This window comes from Scyliorhinus torazame, chromosome 1, assembly GCF_047496885.1.
Source record: "Scyliorhinus torazame isolate Kashiwa2021f chromosome 1, sScyTor2.1, whole genome shotgun sequence".
Taxonomy (NCBI): domain Eukaryota; kingdom Metazoa; phylum Chordata; class Chondrichthyes; order Carcharhiniformes; family Scyliorhinidae; genus Scyliorhinus; species Scyliorhinus torazame.
This window is the reverse complement of record NC_092707.1, coordinates 336,579,935-336,605,591: the sequence shown is the minus strand read 5'-3', so window position 1 is coordinate 336,605,591 and position 25,657 is coordinate 336,579,935. Positions and strand designations below refer to the sequence as shown.

The window sequence follows — 25,657 nt, the reverse complement described above, 5'->3', positions numbered from 1 at the left end:
GAGTAGATGGTCTTTCTGAAGTATCATTGGGAGAGCATGGCTGTGATTCTCCGGAAATGGGGCTAATTCCCCATGCCCGCCGGAAAACAGGTGCGAATCACTCTAGACTTTTTTCAAAAAGTCCGGAGTGATTCTCCCATTTCAAGCAGGGCCCTGGCGTGCACCCCAGAGCTCCTGCTGCCGATATAGGGCCCTGCACTTCCGGTCGCAGGTCCGCGCATACGCGTGACGGCCGTTTTTGCGGCGGCCCCCGCGCAACATGGCGGAGCCACACAGCAGACCGGTCCGGAAGAAGATTGGCCCCCTCCCGGATCGTGCGCGCCTGCCGATCGGCAGTCCTGATCGCGGGCCTGGTTGTCGTGGAGCCCCCCCCCCCAGAGTCTGATCCCCCCTGGCCCCCACCAGGATGGCCAGCACGGCTGTGAGTCCGAGCTCCTGCTGGGTGGAACCAGGTTGGAACCACACCGGCGGAACTCGGCTGGAACGTGGCCGGTCGACCGCGGAGAATCGCTGCGGGGGCCTCTTTCAACTGCCCCAACCAGCGCCGCGTCGACTGGCGGCGATTCTCCGGTCTGCGGAGAATCGCGTCCCGGCGTCGGAGCCGATTGCGGGTCTGAGACCCCATTCTCCACCCACTAGGCACGAAGGCTTGGAGAATCCAAGCCCATTAAAAGAAAGCGAAGAGTGGGGATTAATGGGTGTTTCTCTGGTTGGCAATCAGTAGCTAGTGGTGCCCCTCAGGGATCAGTGTTGGGCCCACAAATGTTCACAATTTACATAGATGAGTTGGGGACCAAGGGCAATATGTCCAAGTTTGCAGACGACACTAAGATGAGTGGTAAAGCAAAGTGCAGATGATACTGGAAGTCTGCAGAGGTATTTGGATAGGCTAAGTGAATGGGCTAGGATCTGGCAGATGGAATACAATGTTGACAAATGTGAGGTTATCCATTTTGGTAGGAATAACAGCAAAAGGGATTATTATTTAAATGATAAAATATTAAAATATGCTGCTGTGTAGAGAGACCTGGGTGTGCTAGTGCATGAGTTGCAAAAAGTTGGTTTACAGGTTCAACAGGTGATTAAGAAGGCAAATGGAGTTTTGTCCTTCATTGCTAGAGGGATGGAGTTTAAGACTAGGGAGGTTATGCTGCAATTGTATAAGGTGTTAGTGAGGCCACACCTGGAGAACTGTGTTCAGTTTTGGTCTCCTTACTTGAGAAAGGACGTACTGGCACTGGACGGTGTGCAGAGGAGATTCACTAGGTTAATCCCAGAGCTGAAGGGTTTGGATTACGAGGAGAGGTTGAGTAGACTGGGACTGTACTTGTTGGAATTTAGAAGGATGAGGGGGGATCTCATAGAAACATATAAAATTATGAAGGGAATAGATAGGAAAGATGCGGGCAGGTTGTTTCCACTGGCGGGTGAAAGCAGAACTAGGGGCATAGACTCAAAATAAGGGGAAGTAGATTTAGGACTGAGTTTAGGAGGAACTTCTTCACCCAAAAGGTTGTGAATCTATGGAATTCCTTGCCCAGTGAAGCAGTAGAGGCTCCATCATTAAATGTTTTTAAGACAAAGTTAGATAGTTTTTTGAAGAATAAAGGGATTAAGGGTTATGGTATTTGGGCCGGAAAGTGGAGCTGAGTCCATAAAAGATCAGCCATGGTCTCTTTGAATGGTGGAGCAGGCTCGAGGGGCCAGATGGCCATCTCCTGCTCCTACTTCTTAAGTTCTTATGTCTCCTTCTTTTCACAACAGTCTTGGAGGAAGTTGATTGTTTTTTCCTTCATCGTTTAAGTTCATTGACATCTCAGACCTTCCATATTTTTCAGTCTTTGGATGATGCTGTGACAATTTGTCCAGGCTTTGAAGATCATTCTTCCTCTGAACCACCTTCCCCAAATTCTTCAAGAGAACAACAAGTTCCTCAGAGTACATGGAGTTCTTTCCTTCTAGTCCCATGGGGTCCAAAGTTCGATTCTCTTCAGCCTTCTCTTTTGGATCAGTTTTGAGTTGCAGAGTCCAGTTTATGCTTGCAGCTCAGACATTCTACAATTTATCCCATTTTTGCTAGCAATGCTGGCAGAAATGCTGGTAAAGTGTTGTCCTACTCTGCAGATGATGTCCTGCCAGATGCAGAAGAAAATCCTTGGGCTGGATCCTCCGTTTCGCCAGCAGCACACTCACGGCCGCGGATTTTCCAACGGTGTGGGTGTGCTCACAATGTGAAAATGACGGAGAATCCCGCTGCCGGCGGGGCACGCCAGACCAGAAAACAAGTGCGGCGGGATTGAGAATCCCACCCCTTATGTCTCCAAACCGTCTTTCCTAAGGGCAAAGAATACTGAGGGAGATTGAATCGCTCAGTACTTGGGGAGGGAAAGAGTGGGAGTTGGAGTTGTGTTGAGTCTGCAGTTGTAAAAGAGAAGTTACAGAAATGTAATGCGAATAGTAAGACACAGCTGGTGGGACCAGACATTCTCGCCCAAAGTCAATGCACTTTGGGTCGCTTTCCAAATTTTCCAGTCCCATCTGTGAAGACTCCCATCACTGGCAGAACATGAAAATCCCAGCCAGAATTTCATGTTATTGTTAAAAAGTAGGATGGCATACTTGCAGGGTAGGTGTAGTATAAAGGTTTAACAGATATGAGGGCAGCATGGTAGCACAAGTGGATAGCACTGTGGCTTCACAGCGCCAGTGTCCCAGGTTCGATTCCCCGCTGGGTCACTGTCTGTGCGGAGTTTGCACGTTCTCCCCGTGTCTGCGTGGGTTTCCTCCGGGTGCTCCGGTTTCCTCCTACAGTCCAAAGATGTGCAGGTTAGGTGGATTGGCCATGATAAATTGCCCTCACTGACCCCAAAAAAGGTTATGTGGCGTTATTGGGTTACGGGGATAGGGTGGAAGTGAGGGCTTAAATGGGGCGGTGCAGACTCGATGGGCTGAATGGCCTCCTTCTGCACTGTATCTTCCATGTTCTATGTTTGTTCTTTGGGATGTGCCAATGTACGACATTGATGATGATGTACCACTAACACTGATCATTCATGTGTTAGATTCTTGAGAAAGAGTTTGGACTTATGCCCAAGACTACTTGCCTACTCTGTCTACAGCTTTTGGAGCACTGCTTCTTCCTCAGCTGAATGAAGAGGTATGTTCTAGAAATATATAGAAAGACAAAGTCAAAGATGCAAGACAATGCTTTGAATGCGAGCATTTGCAGGTGATTGTCTTTACAGATCCAGAGATAGGGGTAATCCCAGGTTAAAGAGGTGTGAATTGTCTCAAACAAGGACAGTTGGTAGGATTTCGCAAACCCTGGCCAGATGGTGGGGAATGAATGTAATGTGACATGAATCCAAGGTCCCGGTTGAGGCCGCAGTCATGTGTGCGGAACTTGGCTATAAGTTTCTGCTCGGCGATTCTGCGTTGTCGCGCGTCCTGAAGGCCGCCTTGGAGAACGCTTACCCGGAGATCAGAGGCTGAATGCCCTTGACTGCTGAAGTGTTCCCCGACTGGAAGGGAACATTCCTGCCTGGCGATTGTTGTGTGATGTCCGTTCATCCGCTGTCGCAGCATCTGCAAGGTCTCGGCAATGTACCACACTTCGGGACATCCTTTCCTGCAGCGTATGAGGTAGACAATGGCTGAGTCGCACGAGTATGTACCGCGTACCTGGTGGGTGGTGTTCTCACGTGTAATGGTGGTACCCATGTTGATGATCTGGCATGTCTTGCAGAGATGTGCCATTGTGGTGTCGTGGTCGCTGTTCTGAAGGCTGGATAGTTTTTGCTACCTGGAAATGCATAACAAGCATCTCAGGCAGCTCCTCAACCAGTACTTTGCTTTTGGGTAAACCAGGGCAAGTGAAGTAATGTGTGGTGTGTTGGCTCTGCTGCTACAAGTGGAACCTGTCAGTTTCGAAATGAGATTCAATCACATCTTGGTTTTGGAACTTGTGCAATGGGAATGTGCTGGTAGGTCAATGTGCGGCAGCACGGTGGCGCAGTGGATTAGCCCTGCTGTCTCACGGCGCCGAGGTCCCAGGTTCGATCCCGGCTTTGGGTCACTGTCTGTGTGGAGTTTGCACATTCTCCCCGTGCTTGCGTGGGTTTCGCCCCCACAACCCAAAGATGTGTGGGGTAGGTGGATTGGCCACACTAATTTGCCCCTTAATTGGAAAAAATGAATTGGGCACTCTAAATTTATTTTTTTAAAGATTTTTAAAAAGAGAATGCTAATGATAACAAAACTAGATGGTACTGTAAACAGTGAGGAGGACTGAAATAGGCTGCAAAGAGATCTCAACCAGGATTTACCGTTCCGGAGTCTAAGTGCTCCCACCAGTGGAGAATTGGGACTGGTCTCTGCTGGCGCTGGGACCCCCCAATGCACCTTTCCATGACAGTAGGGAAATTATTTTTTGGAATTCAGCTTCCATGGCACACCCCTGGGATCCACGCTGCAATTTTGAGCGACGGGACATAAGCTCTCAGATAGGCCATGCATTTCTGGGATTGGAGTGCCATTGAAGAAGGGCACTCTGATCTCAATTTGCAGCTGCAGCCCTCCAACCCCCAACTGTATCGCAAGCAGGGCACCACGCCATCCTAATCGCTGGAAAGGCCCTCTGCCTCAGAAATCCCCTTCAGCCCCCGCCGAGGCCCACATTTAACCTTCACCCCCCCACTCTTTGTATGCCTCTTTGTTCTTGAGGAACAGCTGGGGGGGAGGGAGGGGGGGAGGGTGTCCCGTCCCTGCACTTTCTATGAAGCTATCAAAAACAAATAAATCATTAAAAAAAGTTGTGGTTAGAGAAACAGCTGCTACTGTGAATCAGTGGAGCCCTGCAGAGCTCTAAAAATAAACAATCTGATTCATAGAATCATAGAATTTACAGTGCAGAAGGAGGCGATTGAGTCTGCACCGACGCTTGGAAAGAGCACCCTACCCAAGCCCACACCTCCACCCGTTAACCCAGTAACCCCACCGAACCTTTTTGAGCACGAAGGACAATTTATCATGACCAATCCACCTAACCTGCACATCTTTGGACTGTGGGAGGAAACCAGAGCACCCGGAGAAAACCCACACACACACACACACAGAACGTGCAGACTCCACACAGACAGTAACCCAAGCCGGGAATCGAACCTGGGACCCTGGAGCTGTGAAGCAACTGTGCTAACCATTATGCTACCGTGCTGCCCTGATTCTACCCTTTGAAGTTCCAGCAAACTGTCAGTCACAATGCTTTTAGCAGGCAATGAAGTCTGAAATTCAATGTGAACAATCCAGTTCAAAGCTTTCAGCCTTCTAGGCAAACACACAGAAAGGGAAATTAAATTGAATGTGTGAAAACCACTTCAAAGCTTCCCACCACATTAAAGGCACAGGTTTCAACTTCATCTCACATACCTTTTGAACTTGGCATACTGACACACTTTTTAAAGAGTTTAGGGGTATAGATGGGATCACTTTCACTTTATTGTGAGTAAATGTTATTTCTTACAACTGATTGACTGAAGGGTTTAGGGGTGCAGATAAGAAAACTTTCACTTTATTATTAGGGATGTGTATTTATGAGATGAGGGGCTGTCTAAATGATATAGCGGTACAGAGGAGCACATCTTCACTTTATTATAGGAATACTTTAACATGTACCACAGTGACTGACTGTTTAATGGATTCATTGGCTGCCATGGGGAGAGCAGCCAAAGGAGCCCCATCCTAATGAAGATCTCTGACCTGAGCCCCACTAGCTCAGCACAAATCCCCCTGACCCGCACCCCGCAGGAACGATGCCCTTAGCATACTGGTGGCAATTGTTGGGAGGGTACTTACCACCTTACCACCCCTCAGACTGCAAACCACCAAGTCCACGCTCCTCAATACTTGCACCAATTCATGCCAGGAGGACTCTCGGCTGGGGCGGGGGGTGGGGGAGGGGGGGCGGCTGGAGCATCCCACCTGGCTTCTTAATGCTGCGTCCCTGCCTGTCAGTGACTTGCAAAATAGTTCTAATGAGCTATGTGCATGGTCCCGTTGTGTCTGGCGGGATATCGCCAGCGGGGCGGGCATGGGGAATCGCAAAGAGTTTGCCGCATTGCGCGAATCTCGATTTTTCCTCGCCGTGGGATTCTCTGCCCGATTGGAATTCATGATCTTAGCGGCGGAGATGGAGAACCCTGCCATAGGCAGGTTAAGTGAGTGGTTTGCAAGATGGTAGATGGAAAATAATGTTGGGAAGTGTATGGTTATTCACCATGGTAGTAACAGTAGAAAAGCAGAATATTTTCCAAAGGCATAAACCTTCTGAATGTTAATGAGCAGAGAAAGTCATACAAGGAACACAGAAAGTCAGCACACAAAGACAGTAGCCACTTGGAAGGCGAATGGCATGTTGGTCTTTATAGTACATGTCTTTGGCAAGACCACTGCTGGAGTACTTCAGTAGGCCACACAGGAGTCTGGACCAAGTTATTAAAAAGAAAACTTGCTTTATTGCAAAGCAATTATAATATACATCAGATCCCAGATGGGTCTGCTCTGCGGTTCCATACCTGGCTGAATTTATACTGATCTTAACCATAAATGATCTTGGGCTTTATGCCCCCTTAGTGGGGGAGACTCACTGGGGGACTGATCGCTCCAACTTGTAGATATCATGTGGGTGATATCGAATACTGTGTGCAGTTTTCATCTCCTTTTCTAAGGAATTATATGTTTGACTTGGAGGTGGTTCAGTGATGGTTCACTAGCTAGGTTCCGATGATGAGAGACGGAGTAAATTGGGCCTATACTCCCTGGAGTTTTGAAGAATGTGAGGTGATCTCATTGATAATAAAAATAATAATCTTTATTAGTATCACAAGTAGGCTTACATTAACACTGCAATGAAGTGACTGTGAAAAGCCCCTAGTCACCACACTCTGGCGCGTGTTCGGATACACTGAGGTAGAATTCAGAATGTTCAATTCACCTAACAAGCTCGTCTTTCGGGACTTGTGGGAAGAAACCGAAGCACCCGGAGAAACCCACGCAGACACTGGGAGAACATGCAGACTCCGCACAGACAGTGACCCAAGCTGGGAATTGAACCTGGGTCACTTGTACTGTGAAGCAACAGTGCTAACCACTGTGCTACTGTGCCACCCTCTGAAGTGGCTTGACAGAGTGGACACAGGTTGTTTCTCCTGGCTGGTGAATCTACAACATGGGTCACGCAGGATAATAGGGCTAACCATTCAGGACTGAGATGAGAAGAAATTGCTTCACTCAAAAGGTTGTGAATCTTTGAAATTCTGTACCCTCAAGGTTAGTAAGCTGCAGCATCATTGAATTTATTTAATGCTGAGATAGGTATATTTTTAGTACCTCAAGGAATCAAGGCATAAGGAGTGTGTGCAGGAAAATTGAGTTAGGGCAGAAGATCAGCCAGGATCATGTTGAATGGTGGAGCAGGCTTGAACGCACCTATGATTTGCTTTTGCCTTTCTACTCTCATGTCCTTACATCTACACCTCTGGATTATTGATCCAGTAACATATCCACTGTGCTACTGTTATGAGTTGGCTTTTAACAAGATATGTACGTGACTAAATATCTGTAGAACGGTGAGTCCTTGCTTAACATTGTAGCTGAGTTCCTGAAAAGTGCAACTTTTCCACAAGGGTGGAGGTGTTGACCTTGGGTAGGGTGCTCTTTCCAAGAGCTGGTGCAGACTCGATGGGCCGAATGGCCTCCTTCTGCACTGTAAATTCTATGATTCTATTTAAATGAAACAACTTTAAGCAAATCAGATTTTCCCATTACACACTGTGAGTGCAGTAGTTAAGTTCTGTTGTATCCTTCTTGTAAGAAAAAAACATTAAAATATTACACCCTGTAAATTGAAATGCCTTACATACATATGAAGGACCAGGAATAGGCCACTCGACCCTTCTAGCCTGTTCCACCATTCAATATGATCATGGTTGATCTGATTGCAACCTCAACCTGACACTGCCTACCCTGGTAACCTTTCACCCCTTTGATAATAAAGGATCTATCTAGCTCTGCCTTAAAACTATTCAAACACATTGTTTCCACCACCTTTTGAGGAAGAGTTCAAAGACTGAAGACCCTCCAATAGATTTCTCCTCATCTCTGTCTTAAATGGGTGACCCCTTATTTTTAAACAGTGACCTCTAGTTCTAGATTCTCCCACAGAGGAAACATCCTCTCCACATGCACCCTGTCAAGACCGCTCACGATATTTAGGTACCAATCAAGTCACCTCTTAATCTTCTAAACTCCAGCGGATACAAGCCTAACCTCTCCAACCTTTCTTCATAAGACCATTTATGTTATCAGTCTAGTAAACCTTCTCTGAGCTGCTTTGAATAAAATCGTGTTTAAAATAAATTTAAAAATATGAAAGAAATACACTGACCTTTTGCCTCTCCCGCTCCACAACTTTCTGGCTCGCCACCAATCATGTTCCCTGCCCTCCCACTTGCAGACCCACTACCTGCTTCTCCCGCCCACTGCCTCCCTCTCCTGAATCCTCGCTGCGAGTGAGGGCTCAGGAGATTCGTGTGAGAGCAGGAGTTGCAGAGGTAAGCCGCAAGCTGGAGGATTGGCTAGTGGGAGGATTGGTGAGAATGAGGATTGGCAAGAGAGAGGATTGGTGGGAAGAACAGTTGGCAGCAACCAGGAGAGTTGTGAGCAGGAGAGACAACTCCAAAACAGTGCCGATCGAATCACATAACTCTTTATCAGACTGTTATAACCTGCCTGCTTACCATTGGCTGGGGACTAATGGCAATCCTTTGGGAGTATGAGCTTCCCCAATGAGGGGGGCAGAGAAATCATTGGCAGATTCCCTGCATAAATAAAGCTGGCCAGTTTGGAACCGGCTAGAGGAGAGTGAGCAGCAAGGGAGTTGCTGCTGCTGTTGTATATATATGTTATTGTAAATAAATGTTATTTCTTTCTATCCTTCAACTCTTGCTGGATTCTTCGTGGCCCTCACAAAACAGACCTTGTAAGAAACAATGTATAAATGAAACCTCCTAAACCAAAGGTGAATACTGACTCCATTGACTGTATAGCGTTAAAGTGGAATGACTTAAAACAGGCAACATAAAACGGGGACTTTGTACATCATTACAGAGTGAGCTGCACCAAATTAGTAGGTCACTAAGAACTGGAGAACTGCTGTCAGTAAATCATTAGGGATGTAGAAGCACACCAGCAGCAGGGTACCAATAGTCAACAAGGAAGATTTTTACCTCTGAGGCCTGACAAAATATTGCAATAGTATGACCGTGAGGAGAGGCCATGAATGGCAGACGGCCCGCAGCCCTGTGAAACCTGGCCAGCAGCTGTTATATTTAAATATGCATTGTGAGAGTCTGATTTAAATATGTTAATGAAGTCTCACAGTGCTACAAGATTAGATATGTACACACACTCCACCTGCTTCCATAACAAGGGCGGCAGTCGCATACACAGTGGATGGGGTTGTGTTTCCCTATTTTTCAACTTTTAACTCTTTCCCCCCACCCCCTTCCCAACAATCTCTGCATGCTGTGCCCCAACGCTTACATAGAGTCCTCTGCTCTCAGTCCAAAGGTCCTAACGGAGACTACCGATCACACCAATCGCAGGCTGGGCCAGCTTTTATAAGGCAATTTTACAAGCCTCAGCTGGTTGTCTTCTGCATACTAGCGGGGGAGTTTGTATTCCACAAGGGGATCAATTGGGGTGTCCCCGAGGTTCTCATTATTTATCACAGGGTTAAGGAGCTTGCCATGGTCTCATGCCCTTATTATCCTAAACCCGCAATTGTATCACTCCTTGACCTCCTTTCCAGTGCGAGCATGCCCAATTTAAATAATTCCATCTCACAATCCAATCCCTCTATTCCCTTGGTCTTTCCCCTGTGTACTTTCAATAGCTACAATGTCTTTATTGTACTATAGGGTCCAGCATGGTATATGGAAGTGTATTTGCACCAATGATTTATAAAGTCGCAGGATTACTTAATCATTTTGGCTCAATATTGACCTTCCAATATATCCCAACAGCTGATGTATTTTTCTCACTGACACTGAGTATTGTTGTGATAGCTTCAATTTATTATCAGTTAGGAGCCCCCAGATCTCTTTCAATCCCTTTGCATATTATTTCAATTTAACTAATAATCACTTCCTAGATTTTATGTCTCCCTGTGAAGCATTTTGTATTTTTCTACATTGAATTGCCTCTGCCAGCTCACAAATGCATTGAGATTTCCTGTAGTTTATGGTGTTCTGCTTTGAAGTCGAATTCCATTATGTGCAACTGTAACCATTGGGTCTGTGACTCTTCAGATCATGAAGATATAAAACAAAATAGGTAAATCAACCTCTGTGGAACTTCACTGGCAATATTCTACCAAGCTAATGACAATCCATGTGCTGTTATTCTCTGGGTTCTTTCAGTTATTCATATTCATTGCATAACATTTCCACTGACTTCCAGTCATTTTATTTCCTGTACGAGCCTTTCATGAGGAACTATTTCAAAAACTGTATGAAATCCAAATCCCTATTCACCACATTTGTTGCCGAACTCCTATCAAGCTCCTTTGTTTTTTTAAACATTTAGAGTATCCAGTTCATTTTTTCCAATTAAGGGGAATTTAGCGTGGCCAATCCACCTATCCTGCACATCTTTTTGGGTTGTGGGAGCGAAACCCACGCAAACATCGGGAGAATGTGCAAGCTCCACACAGACAGTGACCCAGAGCTGGGATCGAACCTGGGACCTCGGCGCCGTGAGGCAACCGTGCTAACCACTTGCACCACCGTGCTGCCCAAGCTCCTTTATTTTACACTCAAATAAAACCAGTAAGTTTGATTGCTAAGGTCCCTGCTTTATGGAACCATGTTAGCTATCTTTTATGATTTTATTGCTATCCAAATGTTCCATGATGTTATCTTTAATCAGGATTTATTTAAATGAACACAGAATGGATGTCAAACTCAGTGATCTGTAATTTCCTTGGTCACTTCTTTTTTTTAGAAGAAATAGTGGTAACAGCTGCCGATTTTCACCCAGGCACTTCACCAGTGTAAAATGTTTTCAGGAAAATTTGAGCCAGAATTCCTGCAATTTTTGCTCTTATTTCTTTCAGAATCCTTGGATACATCTTATCTGGCTCCTGAGATTTGTTTTGCCATAGATTAGTGCAGCTGTTCAGCAACTATGTTGGTAACAGTGTGAATCCTGTCTCAAATTCCTTCTATGAAATCCTATAGTTCCCTTTCATTCTGATGAGTGCAAGATGAATAGCTTCGACAGCCTGCCTTTTTTTCAGCAATACTCAGATGAAATATTTTACCTGACTGCTCATTGTTTAAAATGGAGGCAATGAAAGTCTTGTTTAGCTTTCTTGCAGCCTGTCTTACATCAGTTCTCACCCTGTCACACTTTCAGTGAATACACATGGTGAATCCCAGTCTTGGTGGTCCTGCTGAGGTGAGTTCATCTGAACAGGTGGAGAATGTGCATGAGTTCAAGACAGTGCATCCTCAGAGTGAGTGACCTCCTTTGAGGAGTCTTCGCCCTCCACTGGCACCATCTCCTGCGCGATGCTTGAAGGACCTGAGGGACGTGAAGGTCTTGGATTAGAACTGATGAGTTGAAATGGTTCTGAGGCATCATTGTGCAGATCTGGGGCAGGATTCTCCGACCCCCCACCGGGTCGGAGAATCGGCGGGGGGCGGCGTGAATGCCACCCCGGCCGGCCGCCGAATTCTCCGGCACCGTAAATTCGGCGGAGGCTGGAATCGCGCCGCGCCGGTCGGCGGGCCCCACCCCCACCCCCCAGTGATTCTCCGGCCCGTGATGGGCCAAAGTCTCGCTGCTGTCATGCCAGTCCCGCCGGCGTGAATCAAACCACCTACCTTACCGGCGGGACTGGCGGCGCGGGCAGGCTCCGGGGTTTTGGGGGTGATCTGGCCCCGGGGGGTGTCCCCACGGTGGCCTGGCCCGCGATCGGGGCCCACCAATCCGCAGGCGGGCCTGTGCCGTGGGGGCACTCTTTTCCTTCCATCTCGGCCGTAGCCTCCGCGCTGGCCAATGCGGAAGTCACCCCCCCCCCCATGCGCATGTGCGGGGATGACGTCAGCAGACGCTGATGCTTCCGCGCATGCGCATACTTCCGCCGGCCGGCGGAGTCCCTTCGGCCCAGGCTGGCGTGGCGCCAAAGGCCTTCCCCGCCGGCGGGCGGCGTGCCAACCACTCCGGCGCGGGCCTAGCCCCTCAAGGTGAGGGCTTGGCCCCCAATGGTGCGGAAAAATCCGCACCTTTGGGGCGGCCCGACGCCGGAGTGGTTCACGCCACTCCATCCCGCTGGGCCCCCCCGCCCAGCTGGGTAGGGAAGAATCCCGGCCCACATTTCAGTGCCTGCCGACATCAAGTCAACATAAATGAGTGTTGTGAACCACATGGCTGTGTTATATTTAATTCTGTCACCAAGTAGTTGGGAGATCTTGCTTCCTCTATTTCCAATGGCCACGTCCATGAAATCCCAGTTTATCTCCATCACCCCCTTCTCTGTTGCTGTTAAGGTGGAGATAACTGGAGGGTCAAATCAGATTTTCTGCCTCTCTTTGATGTTCTATGCCTTCTACTCTTGTCGGGGGAGAAAGCAGAGACCTACCTGGGTGAGCTGTGGCATGTTTTGAGAATATGTAAGGATAACATTTGTGAAAGATCACTTGTGAGGAATTGGCATGAGTGTATCTGTCAGTTCTGATTGGTCAGATGAGGAGGTGCCTGAAAAGAGGGGGATGGGTGAACCTGCAGGTGTGTTGGTCTGAGGAGTGATGTGCAGTAGAAGGCTGAGGATGGCAAATTAAGGGGGTTTGTACTTTTTATTTTTTTAAATAAATTTAGTGTAGCCAATTCATTTTTTCCAATTAAGGGGCAATTTAGTGTGGCCATTTCACCTAGCCTGCTCATCTTTAGGTTGTGGGAGTGAAACCCACGCAAACACGGGGAGAATGTGCAAACTCCACATGGAGAGTGACCCAGAGCCGAGATCGAACCTGGGACCTCAGCGCCGTGAGGCTGCAGGGCTAACCCACTGTGCCACTGTGCTGCCCTTGGGGGGGGGGGGGGGGGGTGGTGGTCATGGGGGGGGGGGGTTTGTAGTTAAATGTGCCCTATCACTCACCTTTCTTCTGATCAGGCTATTCTTCCCAGGAGCAAACAACCGCACTCACCTTGCTGGCTCCTCTGTCACTTATACTCATTTGTGCTGGTTTTATTAAGCTGCTGAATACAAACAAATTATACCTCTAAGTTGTAACAAGTAATTTACAAAATGTACCTACCATTTGACAGATGAGGATTAAAGTAATACACGTGTGTTTACATGCACAGCAACATTAAATTTGGCCATATACGTCTAATTCTAAGTTTGGCTGAATAATGCTAAATTTAGATTCTTGTAATAGGTTTATTTCAATTCTAATTAATTTGAATTATATCCTTGGATTTTAAATTACTGTGGGTTCTTTCTCTTCAACCAGTGGACCAGCTTTCTCGAGCATTCTGTATCACAGCTAACAGAGAAAACAGCCTTTTTTCTCTGCAGACTACAACTACTGTGATTCTGTCTCTCTCTCTTGTGCTCTCTCTGACGCTGTTCAAAGTCTGCAATAACAAAAACATTTGCTTCTTCCTTTGTTTTCAGGTATTAAATTTAGGAAATGCATTTCACTAAAACACGACCTGGTCCCTTGGTCTCTATGGTATCCAAGTCACATGGGTTTGTTGTTGGCAGAACTCATCGCAGATCACGAGACTCTTCTTACTATTCCATTTTACCTTAAATACAAGAGACAGTCCAAAATATAAACATCTTATAAAACTTAGCGCTCAAACAGCATGTCCTCTGGAATCTCCACCAAATCTTCGAGCACATCACACTTTACCTCCAGTATCTACTGTCTTAAGAGCTGAATGCCAGAGGTGAGATGAGAGTGACTTCCCTTGACATCAAGGCAGCATTTGACCGAGTATGGCATTAAGGAGCCCGAGGAAAACTGGTGTCAGTGAGAATTGGGGAAACTCTCCGCTGGTTGGAGTCATACCTGGCACAAAGGAAGATGGTTGTGGTGGTTGGAGGTCAATAATCTCAGCTCCAGGGCACCAATGCAGGGGTTCCTCAGGGTAGAGTGTCCTAGGCTCAACCGTCTTCAGCTGCTTTATCAATGACCTCCCTTCCATCATAAAATCAGAAGTGAGGATGTTCCCTGATTACTGCACAATGTTCAGCCCACCATTCGCGACTCCTCAGATAATGAAGTAATCCATGTCCAAATGCAGAAAGACCTGGACAATATCCAGGCTTGGGCTGACAAGTGGCAAGTTACATTCACGCCACACAAGTGCCAGGAAATGACCTTCTCCTACAAGAGAGGATCTAACCATCACCCCTTGACATTCAATGGCATTACTATCACTGAATCCCCACAGTCAACATCCGGGGGGTTACCATTGATCAGAAACTGAACTGGGCCAGCCATATTAATACTGTGGCTACCAGGGCAGGTCAGGAGAAACAAAGAAGAATGATTGGATTAAGGGAGAGAGAAAAAAGAGACAGAAAGGAAACATTAAATTAAGTAACAAAGTTAATTTTTTTCAAATCTCCAAAAACAATTAGCCTGGAGGAATTAGAGTCAATATTACTAATAAGTAATTTTCAGTGTGAGAGCGATTGATAGTAATTAAGTCATCACATCATGGATAAGTTATTTAAATTTGAAATGATTTCAATCATAGAATTTACAGTGCAGAAGGACGCCATTTGGCCCATCGAGTCTGCACCGGCGCTTGGAAAGAGCACCCTACCCAAGCCCATACCTCCACTCTATCCCCGTAACCCCACCTAAACGTTTTGGACACTAAGGGCAATTTATCATGGCCAATCCACCTAACCGGCACATCTTTGGACTGTGGGAGGAAACCGGACCACCCGGAGGAAACCCACGCAGACACGGGGAGAACGTGCAGACGCAGCACAGACAGTGACCCAAGCTGCGAATCAAACCTGGGACCCTGGAGCTGTGAAGCAACCGTGCTATCCACTGTGCTACCGTGCTGCCCTGAATGTAACTTTGATTTAACTTTCTGTTTTGGTCTGTATCTATTGGCAAATTTACACTATTCAATGCAAGTCAACAGTGAATCAGACAACAAAAGCTAACAGTGGGTTGGCACAACTTAGACAACAACTTAAAAATTTTTGAGCTTAACCACATCTCTGCCTCTTGCCTGAAGTTGCAGTACCATTTATGCATTAATAATGGTGAATGTTATTAGTCTCACTTTAACTGGAATTTATGACTCAACACTGTTTTTCATGTTCTATTTTATTTTATCCAGTATTATTGTGACCTCTGCAATAATATTCAGCATTAAAACAGAAGTGTTGATGATAAAGATATTTAACTGGCATATATAATAAATATGCATCACTAATTAATGTATTGTGAGTGCATGGTGTGCGTATTTGGGAGTGTATTTGTTTTTCTGAGTAACAAGACCTGTTTCTGATTCTAAACTCCTTTGATAGGAAGGTAACATTACTTCATAATCTATTCTTAAAATTGTCTCATTCAGTGTAAAATATAACCACTCAATGTTGGTTTATTATGAGCTGGTTGAATACACTTTCTCTGCATTGGTAGAACCAGTTAATACTGGTCTTCCTGCACACACTTGAAATTGGATTGTGTCTCTAAAGGCTACGGGAGGTCATTAGCATTGACACAGTAGCCAATACTGCTACTAATCTGAATTGGTCCAATTTATCTCAAATGAAGCCTGTTGTGTGTGGTTTAAATCAATCTGAAGAAATGAACTGGTACATTATTATCTGGTTGCAACTCGTCTAGTTGTGCACAAGTATATACAAATGGTACTATAATGGGCTATTTTACCTTGTCTCAAGGGATTGAACACACAGGTTATGTAAATTCAGAATGTATCACAAATGTCTAATTTACAGCAGTATTAACACTTTGAGGACAGCAACAGTATTTCTGCATTTAAATAGTAAGTAAATAAGGGGCGCTATTCAGTGGCATCGTCGTGCTTGACGAGGGTGCCCGGGTGCAATGGCAATGATGGACCCGGCTTGAGGGGCCTTACGAGATGGAGGGGATGGTGGTGAGGGTTCCCGGGGCCCTCCCCAAGGTTGCAGGGAGAGGGGGATTGAAAACGGGGGGGGGGGGGGGGGGGCTGAAATTGGGGTGGGAATGATTGGGGCAGTCAGACAACATGGCGCCCCAATCTGCGAGGAGCGCGGCAGCAGAAAATCCCTCTGAGTGCGGCCTTGGTGGAGAGAAACTGCCCGAAGCCAAAAAAATGGCAGAGTGCCATTGAATAGTGAGATGTTTCTTGGCGCTGCAGCCGCTGAGAAATACCCTGCTAATCGCGTCTGGAGGCGGACATAGACGTTTTTTGGGTGAATTGCGCCAAAGAATGCCACTTTCAGTTACTGCATGACTACCCAGAAATAACTGTATCTGGACATATATGAGAACACGGACTTTGTAATTCTTTTCTCTCATCTTAGTTGGGGTGATAAATGGGAGAAAGGAGTGAATTTCATCTTTCAATTAAAAATAGGAGACTATAATAATTTGGCGAGATTCTCTGGCCCTACTGAAGGCGATCCCCGGCAGTGGGTTCCCCAGTGGCAGGATGGGCGAGCCACGTAAAATGACATAAACATCAGCAGGACTGGAAGACACCGCCGGCAGCCAATCACAAGCTGCCTCCATGGCCGGAAACCCACCATTTTGTGGGGAGGGGTCGTTGCAGTGGACAGTCCCACGCTCTGTAGCGGTAAGTGAGAATTGAAGGAATACAGGCCAATTAGTCAGTTTGCAGATCACTTAACACCACAATTTGTAACCTTATGGCCGGATACATTCCTCACTCCACCATCAGGCTAGAAAGCAGACTTGATTCACTTGGGAGTTTAGGGGGATGCATAAGGAGTAGGCGCTGACCTCATAAATCTACAGCACAGGGTTACTTGCATGTGTCAAGTGAAGCATAGTATAGAGAAAGCCAAATGGGTTTCATCCAATTACTGTGGTCTACAAGATAAGCATACTGGTGGACAATGAGGCAGATAACAGGAGAAATAAAGAGCATCCCCATTCTCACCTATGGGAGATCCCCGCATGTGGGTGCAAGAGACATATTTTAAAAATTTGTAATGACCTTCAGCCAAAGTTGTCAAGTGGAAGGTCCCACTCAACCTCCTCCCAAATCTCCATCATTAGAAATGTTCGTGGCTTGGCCAGTTTGTTCATTTATGTGCCATTAAGATGTGATTAAGTGGACAAGACACAGTATAGATTATGGGTCCTGACAATATACTTGCTGTAGTGCTAAATTCTAGGCATCAGAATTAGTTGCCCTAGGGGCCAAGCTGTTCTACTTACTGATGAAATTAGCTGGATTAGCATTGCTGATGGGTAGCATTTATTCTGAACTTTCTTCAGAAAATTAAATGGATGGGATTGAGTGCAGTGGTAGTGTCAATCTTTAAAGGTGATGGTCTGAAATTCACCTGAGGAAGGCGCAGTGCTCCGAAAGCTAGTGATTTGAAACAAACCTGTTGGACTTTAACCTGGTGTTGTAAGACTTCTTACTATCTTATTGGCTGGGATGGATGTGTGAAGAGTGAAGTGTGTATATGCGGCTGCAGCTTGTTAGCCTCCTGAGTGTCAATCGCGAATCCAGTGGATCCGGCATCATTTCCCATTGTAATCGATTGTGTTCCACATGGCGGCGGTGCTAGCCCCTTAATAGTAGCTGAATCTGTCCAGGTGTGGTGCCAGTTTTGCTGTCATGCAACTCCATGAATCCTGCGCCAGCGTCTCAGGAACGGAGAATTGCACCGCCCATCTTTAATCCGATATCAATAATCAAGCCATTAGTGACACCTGTATTTCAAAAGAATTTTTCAGCTTGACAACTTAGCATCCTCAAGTACTTTGGTGTCAGGAACTTTGACTTCCCATTGGATATTTCCAATGTTGCAATGTCAGTAGTTGCGGAAAGACTTTAGTTTTTCTCTCATGTCTGCTATACATGGTCCAGGTCTTACTACAGTTTGCTTCGGGGCATGTTTTGTCGGCCCATATCTTGGCATTCAACAATAATTTCGTATTATTGCACACCTACTTAATCAACCAGCCAAATATGGATGCTGCATCTCAGACACACAAATTTAGTTTGTCGACGAGAGATCAGTTATCCAATATAGTTGATCACAAGTGCCACTTTTAACATCCATGTTAGTGTATAGAACAGACACTCCATTGGGATTTATGTATCAAATTACCATTTCTTGTTTCAACCTTTCTTATATTCAAATGTTTTAGCTCTTGATGAATTGTTGAAAAATTAAACATATGGCCTGGATATCAGTGAGCCAAAAATAGAAGTTCTTTTGTTCCGTCTTGAGCACCTTAGCATAAAATACCATCTGGAAAATGAGAATTTAGAACAAGTAATTCAACTGGAGTATGTTGGAGCAGAACTGGTAAGTAATAAAGACACTCCATGGGTAGGATTCTCTGGCCGCTTTCGCCCTGCAATCGGAGAATCCCGCCCGAAGTCAATGGATTTTTCCATTGTCGCCGTCTCGCCCGTGGCGTTCTTGTGGAGGGCGGTGCAGGAGAATCCAGCCCCAGAGTTTATTGGGATTAGATGAGTAGTGGCAATCCAATGTTTAGTAGACTTGAAAATTGAAAAAAGTGGCAACATTAACCACGTATGGAACTGGATAAAGATTAGTTAGATTCCTGGGACAGGTTCTAGGGGCCTATATTGCCGTGGGTACAAGTTTCATCATGGCTGCTAAACCTCGTAAGAGGGCCAAAACGGGATTGCGCCAGCAAAATCTTGGTTTGAGATCTTCCCTGTCCCCCGCTGATAACGTGATCAGTTTCAGGACCAGCGAGGACGTGAACTTGATTTCCATTGATTTAATTACATTTTAATATCATGAAAGGACTTTTGCCATAGCGCAACGTCTTGCCAGCGCGAATCACTACTGCTTTTCAAAAGCGAAAACCAGTCGTGATGACCATGCCGGGGGTGCGGAGGTGCCTGTTGGCCCCAGGGCTTGAGGAGCACGACATCCTGGCAGCAGCCCCTGGCAGGGGCAGTCCCAAGTGGACACTTCCAAATGGGCACATAAAGGAGACAGTGCCAAGGAGGCCCAAGAGGAGGGCAATCCGAAGGGGGTTCACTTGATGGTTGGGGGTGGGGAGGGGTTTGCCTTATGTGGGGTGGGAAAGGGGAGGGCGTGGGGGGCGGGGTGAAGGAAGAAAGAGGAGTATATGACTTTAGGATCAGGGTCCCCTTTAAAAAGGGCTCCCGATATCAGATTGTCAGAGTGTTCAGCAGCATCCTCCCCCCACCCCCCACCCCCCCCCTCAAAAAGCCAGCAGTGTGAAATCAACTGAAAAGGTGCCTCTGAAGCCAGTGAATTTCCCACAGCTATTCTCGCCCGATCCAGCACTCTGTGCAATTTTGGGAAAATTCCGCCCCTACATTTTCAGATATTTAATAAAAATCCTGAAGAATACAGGCATATTGAGGATGGAATTTTCCCATTTTTTCAGAGTGTGGCAGCAGGTGGGGGAAACTGCGTGGAAGCCGCTGGCCGCAACAGTGGTTTCCTCTTACCGTATTTTAGGTCCATAGAAAAAGATTCCAAGGGGCTATTCTGCGTTATCATGGTACCCGAGCCTGCCCCGCCAGCCATTCATGCTGTAAAAGACCAGGGCACCATTTTTAAAGGGCGCCCTGATACTTAAGATTGAAAACAGAACCCCCACCCAGTCCCACTGAACACCACCCCTTGGAACACCACCCACAGGAAACACCTCCAACCCATGGAACACCCCTCACCCCCACGGTACAAGCCCCTACAGAACACCCACCCATGCAACACCCCACTGGCACTTCCTAGGCAAGACCCTCTTCCTCTTGAGCCAAGCAGTCACCTGAACTCCTCCGGCGGGTTTTGTTTGCCGGGTGTACGATATGGGAAATGTAGTGATCTGTGTATCTGAATGTATGTAAAGGGTTAACGTTCATAAGCAAGTGCGAGATAACCACTAGGCGGCAGCACCAGATATAGGTATAATAGGTAAACTCAGAGAGAGTTCCCACCTCTTCGTGTTAGGAGTGACTAGTGAACAGAGTTAGAGAGAGATAGCTTAGTGTGCAGGTGTACTTAATCATCATTATATATATTTAATCTTTTAGTCTGATCTACAGTTACAGTTGTTGAAGAGTGAACAAACTCATTAAACAGTATTTGCTTTATTTGAAGACTTCGAGTGTTACTGAACATCAAGCATAGGACCATTCTGGCAGAAAGCAAATGAGTAACAAGATATTACAAAAGTAATGTAACAGGAAACCTATCCTGATTCATGCCGACCTGAATGGACAATCCAATAGTGGGGAAGACTTTCAAGCTTAAAAACCTGGGTCGGAATTCTCCGTTTGGGAGACTAATGTTCCTGCGGGAACCCACCATTGGGGGCGCTATTTGGTAAGCACTTTGCTGCCGTGAATCGAGAACAATTCCCGGCCCAGCTAGCTTTGTAGCCGCTGGGACCAGGGTTAGCAACAAATGGCCTGACAGCTGGAGCTGCATTCAGTGCTCCACGTACCACATACTCACTGCACCCGCCAAGGTGGCTCACAGAAGACCGCTCCTCCCCCCTGCCCCTCCGTGTTCGGGAGTCCGAAGTGGACCCACAGCTCCATTCCAGTGAGGAGAAGAGGGATACCCTCTTCTCAAGCGTGGGCCGCAGACACATGCCTGAACACTGCCTGAGAGGTGGTGGCAGAGGCAGTCAGTGCCACCAGCCTCATCAGGAGGACACAGCTGGTGATCTGGGGAGGTGGGGTCACTGGTGAGGCCTCTGCCTGAGAAGGGCAGAGAACTAGGAAGGATTCCAAAGGCCATGGTACAGGTGTCCTCCGGTTGGGCTGAGCTCTGCTGATCCCCTGCTTCCTCTGCAGTGGGGCAGCGCTTCTGAGGAGTGCCAACACTGGTGGGCCTCTGATTGAGCTTAGCCATGCCATCCCCTTGATGATACAGCTAAGGTATAGGGTGTCCAGAGGGGTAGCCTGTGTGGTTTCCCAGATGACCAGAAACTCAGTACATTCAAAGGACACAGGCAGCACTCAGCGCTTTGAGCAGCCAGGAGCCTATAAGCAGCATCAAAGGAGTGGATTTAAAAGACGGACTGCAGCAATGGCGGTCTGAGCCAGACCACCCTGACCCTGAGGGGGACACCCCAAGTCCACGGACTTGGCACCAAGTTATTCTCCACTTCTCCCCCCAGCATTGGCAGCTACCCCCCAGCAAGCCCGACAATGTTTGAGGCTATTTGAAAGGTTTTCTAGCCTCCTGCTCCCCCTCCACAGCCATGACACCCAGGCACCGCTTGTAAACATTTGCACTAGTTCGCGCCCATGAGACTTCTTCCCAAGAGGGGCAGAGCATCACGGAGGGGTGGAGCTTGTCCAATCCGTTAGTGATATCAAAATTCATGCAAATGATGGTTTTACATGGATCCGCCGGCGCGGGGTGCTAACCTCAATATCGTTGTCAGCGAGGGACTGGAGCACGGGCTGGGAATCTGCGCCGGGCACAAAGACAAGACAGGTTTTTTCCAATTTGTGCGATTCTTTGCCTGATCATGATGTAACGCACAATGACTTACGAGAGACGAGAAGTGATGAAGTCGATCCAGGCTTTATTAAGCGGTGCTTGTCCCCAGCAGCTCAGCAACAGAATGAAGCTGCGGGGAGAAGCTCGGGTTCTTATACTCCGCCTTCAGGGCAGAACCAGGAGTCGTCGGCCAACCAGGACCCGGGATCTGTCAGCCAATAGCATCACGGCTTCACAGTCCCACATGACCCCTAATACATACCACCACATTCACCCCTTGCTAAAAAGGAACCTGGCGGGGTGGTGGTTCGCATGGTGGTAGGGGTTTACAAGGCTGGCCCTGGAAGGAAAATTTCGGACAGTGTTACTACAGTTTTAGCCCTACACTGGGCTATGTACAAGTTTGTGAAAACTATTTACAATATTAGCAAAAAAAATGTTTTTTTTTTTTTTTTGTTACAACAACATTCTTGGTGTCACGCGGATTCCACGAGTCGAGCGGGCGGTCTGGTCTTCCTCGTCGATCGCCTCAGCCCCGGTGGTGGTGCAGGTGCTTGTTCAGGCGTTGTCGTCTCCGGGAGCGTTTCGGTGTTTGTTCCTGTTTTACTCCTGGGCGGACACGGGAGGAGGACCGATCCCCCTGGGAAGGGGGCGGTCGCGGGGTGCGCCGGTGGCAGGGAGGGGATGATCGGTGTCGGGGGTGTGTGTGTGTTGCCGGAGGGCGCCAGGTCCCGCAGGGAGACCGTGTCCTGTCGGCCGTCGGGGTACGCCACGTAGGCGTACTGCGGGTTCGCGTGGAGAAGGTGAACCCTCTCGACCAAGGGGTCCGATTTGTGCGCCCGCACATGTTTCCGGAGCAAGATGGGTCCTGGGGCCGCCAGCCAGGTCGGCACCGACGTTCCGGAGGAGGACTTCCTGGGGAAGACAAGGAGGCGCTCATGAGGCGTTTGGTTAGTGGCGGTACACAGCAGCGACCGGATGGAGTGGAGAGCGTCCGGGAGGACCTCCTGCCACCGGGAAACTGGGAGATCCCTGGACCGTAGGGCCAGTAGGACGGTCTTCCAGACCGTGCCGTTCTCCCTCTCTACTTGCCCGTTCCCCCGGGGGTTGTAGCTGGTCGTCCTGCTTGAGGCTATGCCCTTGCTGAGCAGGAACTGGCGCAGCTCGTCACTCATGAAGGAGGACCCCCTGTCGCTATGGATATACGCGGGGCAACCGAACAGTGTGAATATGGTGCCAAGGGCTTTAATGACTGTGGCCGCTGTCATGTCGGGGCAGGGGATGGCGAAGGGGAAACGAGAGTACTCGTCCACCACGTTCAGGAAGTATGCGTTGCGGTCGGTGGAGGGGAGGGGCCCTTTGAAATCCAAACTGAGACGTTCAAAGGGGCGGGAAGCCTTGATCAGGTGCGCTCTATCCGGCCTGAAAAAGTGCGGTTTGCACTCTGCGCAGATGTGGCAGTTCCTGGTGACTGTACGGACCTCCTCCACAGAGTGGGGGAGGTTGCGGGACTTTACGAAATGGTAGAATCGAGTGACGCCCGGGTGGCAGAGGTCCTCGTGGAGGGCTTGGAGGCGGTCTATTTGTGCGTTGGCACATGTGCCGCGGGATAGGGCATCGGACGGCTCGTTCAGCTTTCCAGGACGATACAAGATCTTGTAGTTGAAGGTGGAGAGCTCGATCCTCCACCTTAAGATCTTGTCATTTTTAATTTTGCCCCGCTGTGCATTATCGAATATGAAGGCTACTGACCGTTGGTCGGTGAGGAGAGTGAATCTCCTGCCGGCCAGGTAATGCCTCCAATGTCGCACAGCTTCCACTATGGCTTGGGCTTCCTTTTCCACTGAGGAGTGGCGGATTTCTGAGGTGTGGACGGTCCGGGAGAAAAAGGCCACGGGTCTGCCCGCTTGGTTAAAGGTGGCCGCCAGAGCTACGTCGGATGCGTCGCTCTCGACCTGGAAGGGGAGGGACTCGTCGATGGCGCGCATCGTGACCTTTGCGATATCCACTTTGATGCGGCTGAAGGCCTGGCGAGCCTCTGTCGACAGGGGGAAAGTAGTGGACTGTATTAGCGGGCGGGCCTTGTCTGCATACTGGGGGACCCACTGGGCGTAATATGAAAAGAAACCCAGGCAACGTTTCAGGGCTTTGGAGAAGTGGGGGAGGGAGAATTCCATAAGGGGGCGCATGCTTTCGGGGTCGGGGCCTATTATCCCATTGCGCACTACGTATCCCAGGATGGCCAAACGGTTTGTGCTAAAAACGCACTTTTCCTCGTTATATGTGAGGTTCAGGGCGTTTGCGGTCTGGAGGAACTTTTGGAGGTTGGCGTCGTGGTCCTGCTGATCGTGGCCGCAGATGGTTACGTTGTCGAGATACGGGAACGTGGCCTGCAACCCGTGCTGGTCAACCATTCGGTCCATTTCCTGTTGGAAGACCGAGACCCCGTTTGTGACACCAAATGGGACCCTTAGGAAGTGGTATAGACGCCCATCTGCCTCGAAGGCGGTGTACTTGCGGTCACCTGGGCGGATGGGGAGCTGGTGGTAGGCGGACTTGAGGTCCACGGTGGAGAAGACCTTATACTGGGCAATCCGATTGACCATGTCGGATATGCGGGGGAGAGGGTACGCATCTAGCTGCGTGTACCTGTTGATGGTCTGACTATAGTCTACGACCATCCTTTGCTTCTCCCCGGTCTTTACTACAACCACCTGGGCTCTCCAGGGACTATTGCTGGCCTGGATTATGCCTTCCTTCAGCAACCGCTGGACTTCAGACCGAATAAATATCCAGTCCTGGGCGCTGTACCGTCTGCTCGTAGTGGCGATGGGTTTGCGATCCGGGGTGAGGTTTGCAAACTAGGACGGCGGTTCAACCTTGAGAGTTGCGAGGCCGCAGATAGTGAGTGGGGGTATTGGGCCGCCGAATTGGAGTGTTAGACTCTGGAGGTTACACTGGAAATCTAATCCCAGTAATGTGGGCGCGCAGAGTTGGGGAAGGATGTAGAGCCTGTAGCTCTTAAACTCCCTCCCTTGCACCGTTAGGTTCGCGATGCAGAACCCTTTTATCTCTACGGAGTGGGATCCTGCAGCTAGGGAAATCTTTTGCGTGCTTGGATGGATGGTCAGAAAACAGCGTCTTACCGTGTCTGGGTGAATAAAACTTTGAGTGCTCCCGGAGTCGATCAGGCATGGCGTCTCGTATCCGTGGACCAGTACCGTTGTTGTCGTCGTCTGGAGCGTCCGGGGCCGCGATTGATCCAGTGTCACCGAAGCCAGTCGTGGTAGTAGTGTCGCGGCGTCTTCTTCGGACCCCGTGGAGCCGTCGATGCTGGGGTGCTTTGTTGTCAACCAAGATGGTGGCGTCCATGAATCGCACGCGGCCGGGGGTGGACAAAATGGCCGCCCCCATGGATCGCACGTGGTCGGGGGTGGACAAAATAGCCACCCCCATGAATCGCACGTGGCTGGGGGGTCACAAGATGGCGGCGCCCATCCTCCCCTCGTGGTGCCCGGGACCCAAAATGGCGGCACCCGCAGGTCGCACATGGGGCGCTGGGGGGGTTGGGGAGCGTTTGGGATGTGCTGAGCTCGTTCTTCTCCGGGGATTGCGGCGACCCCCCGGGACTGGCACACTGCCGCGTAATGGCCTTTCTTGCCGCAGCTTTTACAAATAGCTGCGCGGAACGGGCAGCGCTGCCGGGGGTGTTTCGCTTGTCTGCAGAAATAGCAGCGGGCCCCCCCCGGGATGGTCTGGCGCTTTAACCGCGCAAGCTTGCGAGGGGGGGTTGGAGTTTGTCGCGACGGGGGTCCACGGAGCCCAAGGGGCTGCCGCGCGGTCGGGGCCGTAGGCGCGGGCGTTTTGCGAGGCCACATCTAG

At 48.6% G+C, this 25,657-nt stretch overlaps 1 protein-coding gene across 1 annotated transcript in view; it reads left to right on the top strand.

The window, feature by feature from the left end:
* ush2a (Usher syndrome 2A (autosomal recessive, mild)) overlaps positions 1 to 25,657 on the top strand; it is a 1,730,413-nt gene that overhangs the window by 111,732 nt on the left and 1,593,024 nt on the right. The gene's annotated exons all lie outside the window — the stretch shown is intronic.